General features: G+C 40.3%; 1 protein-coding gene across 1 annotated transcript in view; it reads left to right on the top strand.

Moving 5' to 3' along the window:
- Positions 1–561: 561 nt before the first annotated feature.
- pgm1 (phosphoglucomutase 1) overlaps positions 562–7,685 on the top strand; it is a 139,556-nt gene continuing 132,432 nt past the window's right edge. Inside the window, exon 1 of the mRNA XM_061034353.1 lies at positions 562–576. The gene's annotated coding sequence lies outside the window, so the exon portion shown is untranslated. The remainder of the gene's footprint in view (positions 577–7,685) is intronic.

Here is a 7,685-nt window from a genome sequence, read left to right as displayed (position 1 = left end):
AAATAATAACAGAACATGATGGACCGAAATCATAATTGATAATTTCATATCTTTCTTGGAGTATCTCTTTATTTAGGCTTGATGGAAAATTACATTTAAAGAGTCAATGAATTCAACATTGTAACTGTTTTTGGTGGGGGTTTTCCTTTCCTTGTGGATTTGTACGTGCCTTATCTGACGTCAGGGAACAATCAGAAGGTCTTAAGTTAACATCACAGGAGGACAGTAGATTCCAGCATGTGCTATTTTAGTTGGAAATGTGGGAGTTAAAAGAGGAACAATAAAGGAAATTGTCACGGTTGAAAGCAAGCAAAACACAGTATGGCACTCGGTTCTTATTTTTCACGTTTTCCCCTTAAAGTGGTAGAAAAAGCAATCCTGGGCTGAAGTTGAGTCGGTTGTGAGGAGCCATGTTTGAAAACGACTGTTGAGTGGTGCTTCTCGTGCCACATTGTGTCATTATCAAACCTGTTTTAACTAATGAGATACATTATCGTTAATCACCTACTCATTAGGAGCGACAAGCTGAAGAGAGACTCGGCAATGACACACACACACACACACACACACACACTGATACACGCTTACATATGACATCCTCTGAGCTCTGTGGCTCCGGGGAATTTTGAGGAATTCTTGGACTTCTTGGAGTAGAAACACAAGCCAGAAAACTTGACAATACTCTCTAAAAAATACACGTCTAACCTTTATCCACAGCTCTAAGGCAAGCTTATGTGGTCTCTCTCCCCCAGCGAGAGGCACCATACCCCGGGTTAAGCATTCAGAGATTCTGGTTAATGATGCCCAAGCCTCCCTTTCCTCCCTTGATGCCATTAGATCCTCATTTTAAAGGAGAGTGATGGGCCAGGCTCGCAGGGTTATCTGGCCTATCTTTTAATCATAAATGAGACCCCTCCCTCTTCTCCCCCCCCTACTTTACCTACCTTCCGCCTCTCCCTCTGTGGGTTGGGGAAAGTGCTGTCTCAGCATTCTCCTCTCTCTCTCCCCCGCCCCCCCTTCCATCCTGTTACTGTCTTTATGCTTTTCCAGACCATCGCTGATCAGGGGCATCAGTTCCACCGGGGTGACTCCTTCGCCGTCACTTACGAGCTTCAGAGTCCTCTTCTGTCCAAGAGAACGGGGGAGATGGAGGGAGAATGAGGGAGGGCTTTGGAGGGGAAGTAGAGAGGTAAAAATAGGGTCATGCCAAAGACAGGAGGCTCCTCAAAAGTCTTACTTTGAACTTCATTCGCACGAGTTAAGGCATGCAGTAGATGGTGGATGGACATCCTCTGTGCTATACAAAGGATGAACAAACAAATCAAATATTGATAATGAAATGTTACCGTCATGATGCTGTAATATAAGCACATGTTTGATAAAATAAGATTGTCTCTTTTTATGAGATTATCTATATTAATGTGAAATCCCTACAAACTGCAGGTCTTTCATTAATTTCCAATATGAAGAGGAAAAGGTGAAATGCACTTGATATCCTTAGTTTAGAAAAAGTGACAGCATACGGTTATAAATATCAGCTTCTACTTTTAAAGGTCGCACGTGTTTCCTCCTTTTTGAGAGACCTTTGTCACATTTGGTTGTAAATCGTGCGTAGGGGAAGGATAAAAATGTAATTATTTGTAACTTTCTCGTCTCTGACATCGCTGGTTTTGATTGCTGGTTTTCTAACTTGGCCTCTTCTTGAACATCCTGTTCTCATCCATTATTAATCCATCACAACACGGCGATAGACCGGAAGACCCCATTGCTAAGAACCCTGTAAAACTCCTGAAACATTATCTTTAAACAATGGTGCTGCGATAAAAACACTCTGTCTTAGCAGCCATTACCGCTACAGTAGAATATCTCACATAAATACATTTACACTCTCCTCGTACACATATACATTGACGCACCAATTCTCCTTTTTGTAGACTGTCAAGTTTATGTACAAGGCTTTGAAAAAGTTGTCTTCATTCTTGTAAAGTTTCGGAGGAGTTGGTTAAAAAGGCAAAAAGGAGATGCTCACCTGCCAGCCTGGGCTGTGATTTCAACTCCTTATTACCTCAAACACACACATTACACACATTACACACATCATCATCACCTCAGTGCCCCCCTTGCCTTCAGTCATTGTCTACGGCTGCAGTCCTGCAGGGGGTAAACGTCAAACTCTCCAAATTGGATGAAACATTATGGGAAATATTATGAGGCAGCCTGCTGCTGTGATGGCTGGGGGCTTCTGGTTAATTGAGTTGTTGCCCGCGCTGCATACTGAACAGGACCAGAGGATGGCACACAAATCTGGGGTGGGACAGTGGCCCTTTTTTTTTTTTTTTTTTCAGAAGACGGTTTATCTTTATTGGTTATCATGCAGACGAGACAAAGCCAGAAGGTAAGAGGAAGGAGAGGTACTTTTTGCTGACTTTCCATCAAATGTAACTCTTTAATATATCAATCACTCCGTTTACAGGCAAATACCGAACATCTGCAACATGAGTGTTATTTTTATCTTGACTATTTTGAATCTAAAGAGGAGAAATTGCGCAATTTTATCCCTTAAGCATTGACATATTACAATGACACCAAGTTCAAAGTCCCTAGACAACTTCAGAGTCATCCCTCCGGCAGTGAGGCTGAAACTTTCTCCACCAGAGTCACTGAATAATTTGGCCTCTTTAAGCCTGACACACAGAAATCTTTTATCCACAATGTTAGTCGGAAAAAGGAAGACAGAGCTGAAATTTTAAAGAGATGAGAGGGGGAAAAAAGCCAAGTGAAGTACTTTTGATCATCGCTGCGACAAGGCTGAGAAGTAACATTTAGTCATTAATGTCTAAGTGGATATATATCCCAGGATTTATATATTAGCATTAAGAGAAGCCTATTAGTAACGTGGCCCATCCTCATTCGGGGTCACTGCCAATGAGTAATAATCTTATGCAAATATATTCTGCAGGGGAATTTTCTGATGATTACTATATGCAGATTCGGCCCAGTCTCTTCCACTGGGCCTGAAATGAGCAGAAACGGGAGCTATCCATACATTGTTCATGATTAGAAAAAAAAAAAGATTTGAAAAAAGCTGAACTATATATCACGTTTTACATTATTAAGAAAACATAGTTTCAGTTATATTACTGGTCATAAATTCTTTCAGAGGAGAACTATACGTCTGCTTTGTGGTGTGTATGAGTGACAACTGCAATACTTTTAAAACGGAAACTTCCTGATCCCGTTGTTGGTCAAGCATCAACTAGAATTTGTCCACACTTTTCGCAGTTTTGGAAATCTGGAAATAGATGTGAAATAAACTGAAATGTTTTATTCTATTACATAAAAAAAAAATAAAATCTATTTAACTGTCGGCTAGGACTGGGTACTGTGTTTTGGTATAAGTGAAAATACAAAGCCTGAGTTAAACTAAATCTTTTACAAGATATACAACATCTAATAATTTCTTAATCTTCTTGTAATCCTGAAAAGGCTGTCACACTCGCACCAGCTTCATTAAATACTCATACTGTAGATGTAAATGTGTAATTAAGTGTTTAACGTTCATAAAGATGGTGCTGATAACTTACCAGTGTTCACCGAAATGACCCCGTCTTCTTTCGTAGCTGTGTTCACAAGACTCCTCACAGACTGTGTGGAAGAAGTGTGAGTTTCTAGGCGGCTACTTCATCAACATTTCTCGGTGGGTCAGTGTCCTTCATTGCAGAGCACATCAATTCAGAGGGGACATCGATCACAGCCGCCGCCCGTCACATTGACCAGCTCATTAGCTGGACTTAATATACGCCCAGGGAGCTCTGAGGCCTGCGTGTCAGTCTTGCACTCTGCGGGAAGTTGGCTTTGAGGTGGACACGTTCAGGATACAACTCGTCCATGCTGCTGCAATAAAGAGATAGAGAATAATGTAAAACAAGCATTTGAGATTTAGAATGAAGGAGTGAAACGAATTTGATTCATCAGATTCACTGCATGTATGTGTGTGTCGTGCAAAGCTGCAACACAGTAGTACAACATTACAACAGCGTGAGATCAGAAAAAAAGCAGGATGCCATGTGGATGTGTTAAACGAGGGACGAAGTCTGTCATGTAGCGAGGCAGAACGTGTGTTAGATGGTTGTAAAGCATAACTTATCATGATGATAATGTACAGAGCCCGTTTTTTTCTATCGCAAGCCTCATGCTACTGGAAAACAAATTGTCATTGTTTTTTGTAATATTAAGTTGAGCCAAGGCTATGTCCTGTTATTAACCTTATAAGCCACCTCTTCCTTAGTAATCTAGTTAACAAACTCTGAATCTACCAGACCGATAAGATTATCAACCACAACAATTTTAACTCCATAATCTTAAAAAATACAGTAGTTGCCAGGCAAAAGTTAAACAGCAATACTTGTGAAATTGGCAAACAGTTGCTCCAATTCTCAGATAAAACAAAAGCAACGCAAATTAAACTATACATTAAGTAATCATCATTATAACCCGAAAAAGAGAAAAGTAAAAAAAATAAACAAATCTTCTTCACTCAAGACTTCTTCACTCAAATTTCCCCTCTGAGGATCAATAAAAGGTTTTCTTATCTTCACTTTATTGTTCAGGAAATAAGGTTTTATGTAAATTAAGTGGTTTTAAATTTGGGCCCAAAGTGACAAAAATGCATTAGAAAGGAAAAGTAACGTCCACAATGTGTAGAGCTTTTTTTTTATGGCAAAGAGGATCGGACAGAAACGTGAGAGAAACTGACAGTTCAAAAAAAGCCTCTAAATAGAGAGAAAACTATTTTCATTCTAACTATAAACAGTGTTTATCATTGTAATGGCCTCAGAATGTTGTTTGTGTATCATGGCCTTCTCAGTGAAAACAATGCTTCGTCCCACTCGTGTAAACATCCACTCCAGAGCAAACCAGAGCGCCCCAGCTGACTGCTCGCCTTGTCGAACCCGGCCTACTCACAGCTGAGGGCCACATTGTGCCCATTGTCTGACTTAATGGTGGCTCAGAGAGGAGAAAAGGGGGGAACTTGTGTAAACAAGCTACAGCTTTAGCATCTCAATGTCACCGCATGGGTGTCTGATGCGAGGCGATGCTTTTTGCCTGTTGCCGTGATGTATTCCTGCCTGGGCAAACTTTGGACACAATCCTGCCTATTCATAATTGAAGAGCCTCTCAACTTCTTCTGAAAATGCCATAAATAAATGGAGACGTTTCAAGCTAAAGAGCTACATAGTTAGTCAGACAAAGTTTTCTTTGAACCTTCAATTTTTTTTAATTGGCGCATCACCAAACGCAAAACAGAGCATCGCAAAGTGTATTGACCTCTGAGTGAGTTGTTTGCCTGGCTGGAGGCTACCACATGGTAGGGTATTTAAAGTGCCGCTTTCCGAGGGAGGTTTAGCATCTCTATAGTTCCCATTTTGCCGCCTTTTATTCCTCTGATTTGTATCTGCTGGGTTGCTGTCATGTTGTGTTTCGTATTGAGCAGAACAGGGACACGGATAACACATTTGCTGCAACTAAATAGGATCGTTACACTTGAGCGCTGTTGGCGATTTTCTAGGTTTAATCACAGACACCCTGACAACTACAAAGTGAGTGTGAACACATAAATATATACACGCTCTTGACCTCCGTGTGTCCTCTGTATTTACCTTTTCAGACAGTCAAATTTTAAGAGGCAAACGGTTCTCCTGTCTCCAATGATTACTGGCTAAAGACATTCCTTTATTAGTGTCTAGTTTTGTAATGCTGCCAAATAACACTTTATTGCCCTTTAATTAAATATTAATGGTAGTGTCATTACATCTTCATTCATAATTAAAGAGCCACCAACGACTGATAGTGCATATTAATGTAATTAAACAGCAGAACAGTGTGTGTTTTTGTCAGATCGAGGTTCTTGTGCAGTTCTCTGGTGTTGGTTGAATTCATTTAAAAAGTAAGAAAGCAGGGTTTTGGTTCATAATGCATGAATGAATGATCAGATCTTCAGATACTACACACGTTTTTTTTTTTTTTTACAGGATATTTATAAAGCCGTAGTCTGCATACATTACTTTACCTCATTTTCATTCCAATTCATTAAAGTGATACTGTCTACTTTTTAAGTCGTAAGTGATATGGATGAAAACTTATGCACAATATTTCACCTTTGACCCCCACCAAACATCCTCTCCCCCCCAAAACCACCAACTCATCAAGGCCCCATTATGGACTGCAGGGGGACTGGTGAGTTAAGACCCCCCACTGCAGCTGTATATTACAGAACCTGCCCACCTCCCCCGTCACCCCGACTTCATGACTCCCTAAGACGTGCTAGGTAGTCGCAATGCAGGATAACAAGGCACCTTTTGTTATTAATCTGGTAAACAGGAAGTGTCTGCCCGGGAAGCTAACATGATGACAGACACCAACAACAGCAGAAGCAGCGGCGGCCATCTTTGAATCCCCTTTGGCGATATGACTCTTGACCCAGCCTCAGAGAAGGTCAGGCAAAACTTATCTCTCAATGAATAAACTGCTGCCCCTTTTAAAGTCAGCATGTTAATGATTGCCTGCAGCTCATGCCCTGGCATTCTCAAACAAAGCGGTACATGGATTGGTTTTAATTTTAATGGCAAAAAGCTCTGGCAGGTAAATGATATAAGCTATTTAGTGTATTAGGACACACATTCCTAACTCTCAAGTTGACAAATACTGAAGCTGAGTCAGTGATTCAACACGTCAAATTATGTCTGTAAACCTCTAGTGCCATTCTTGTTTTGTTTTTTGATTGTTTTGAACAAACACTGGAATTTTATCCAGGACACAGGAGATCAATAAACGTTAAACTTGTGTACTAGGGATGCACTGACGCATCAGTTAAGCATGAGTATCGGCCGATATTGGCACTGTTGACAGACGTCAGCCCATCAGCAAATAATGTGCAAGCTATATTTAAAAAAATGTTATGGGTTTTTGTTGCATTTTGAAAGAGTGGGTAGCACATCTTGTCAAATTTTGAAGCTAAGGGCCTGACAAAGGTGTTTGGTGAGTTGGGAATTTTTTGTTGAATCCAGCTTGTATGCCTTTATTTGGAGTTCTAGACAAAAGGTGAGCTCGTTTAAAAAAAAAATATCCAGGAAATGTCACAAAAACATTTACAACAGAAATGTACGTTAATCATCGAATGGACAGTCCACACTTGTTTCAAAGCGAAACTAATAAGTTGACTAGCATCATAAAATCTGTAATAAAGTGTCTGGTAAAGAAGACAGACTGTTCGGGGATTGAATTGAATTGATTTTTTTAAAATTCTGAATATGTAACAAAAGACAAAAGGTGAACATACTGAGAGACAGAAAAGTTGTACAAACAGTCGGAAGTATAATCAGACACTAAGCTAATTTTGATTAATGACTAATTACTTTTGAAGAAGTAAAAACGTATGAAATCCGACCCCCTCGCCATTAACACTTAACCATCTATTCAGCATCTACTATGCAGAGAATCTCCCCAACCAACGACCATCAAGCCAGCCTGCTGCCTTATTAATTTGGAGGATGCAACATCTTCATGTAAACCAAGGGAGGAAAGCCGAGGCGATGAGCGAGTGTTTTCCACACAGTAATGAAAGTCAAATTCGCACAAGTGCTTGGAAGCACTACACAAGCTGCAGCCATTAAAAGTCAATCGGG

The sequence above is a fragment of the Labrus mixtus genome, chromosome 3, assembly GCF_963584025.1.
Source record: "Labrus mixtus chromosome 3, fLabMix1.1, whole genome shotgun sequence".
NCBI classification, from domain to species: domain Eukaryota; kingdom Metazoa; phylum Chordata; class Actinopteri; order Labriformes; family Labridae; genus Labrus; species Labrus mixtus.
The sequence above is the reverse complement of the archived record's forward strand: the minus strand, read 5'-3'. Positions and strand labels throughout refer to the sequence as shown.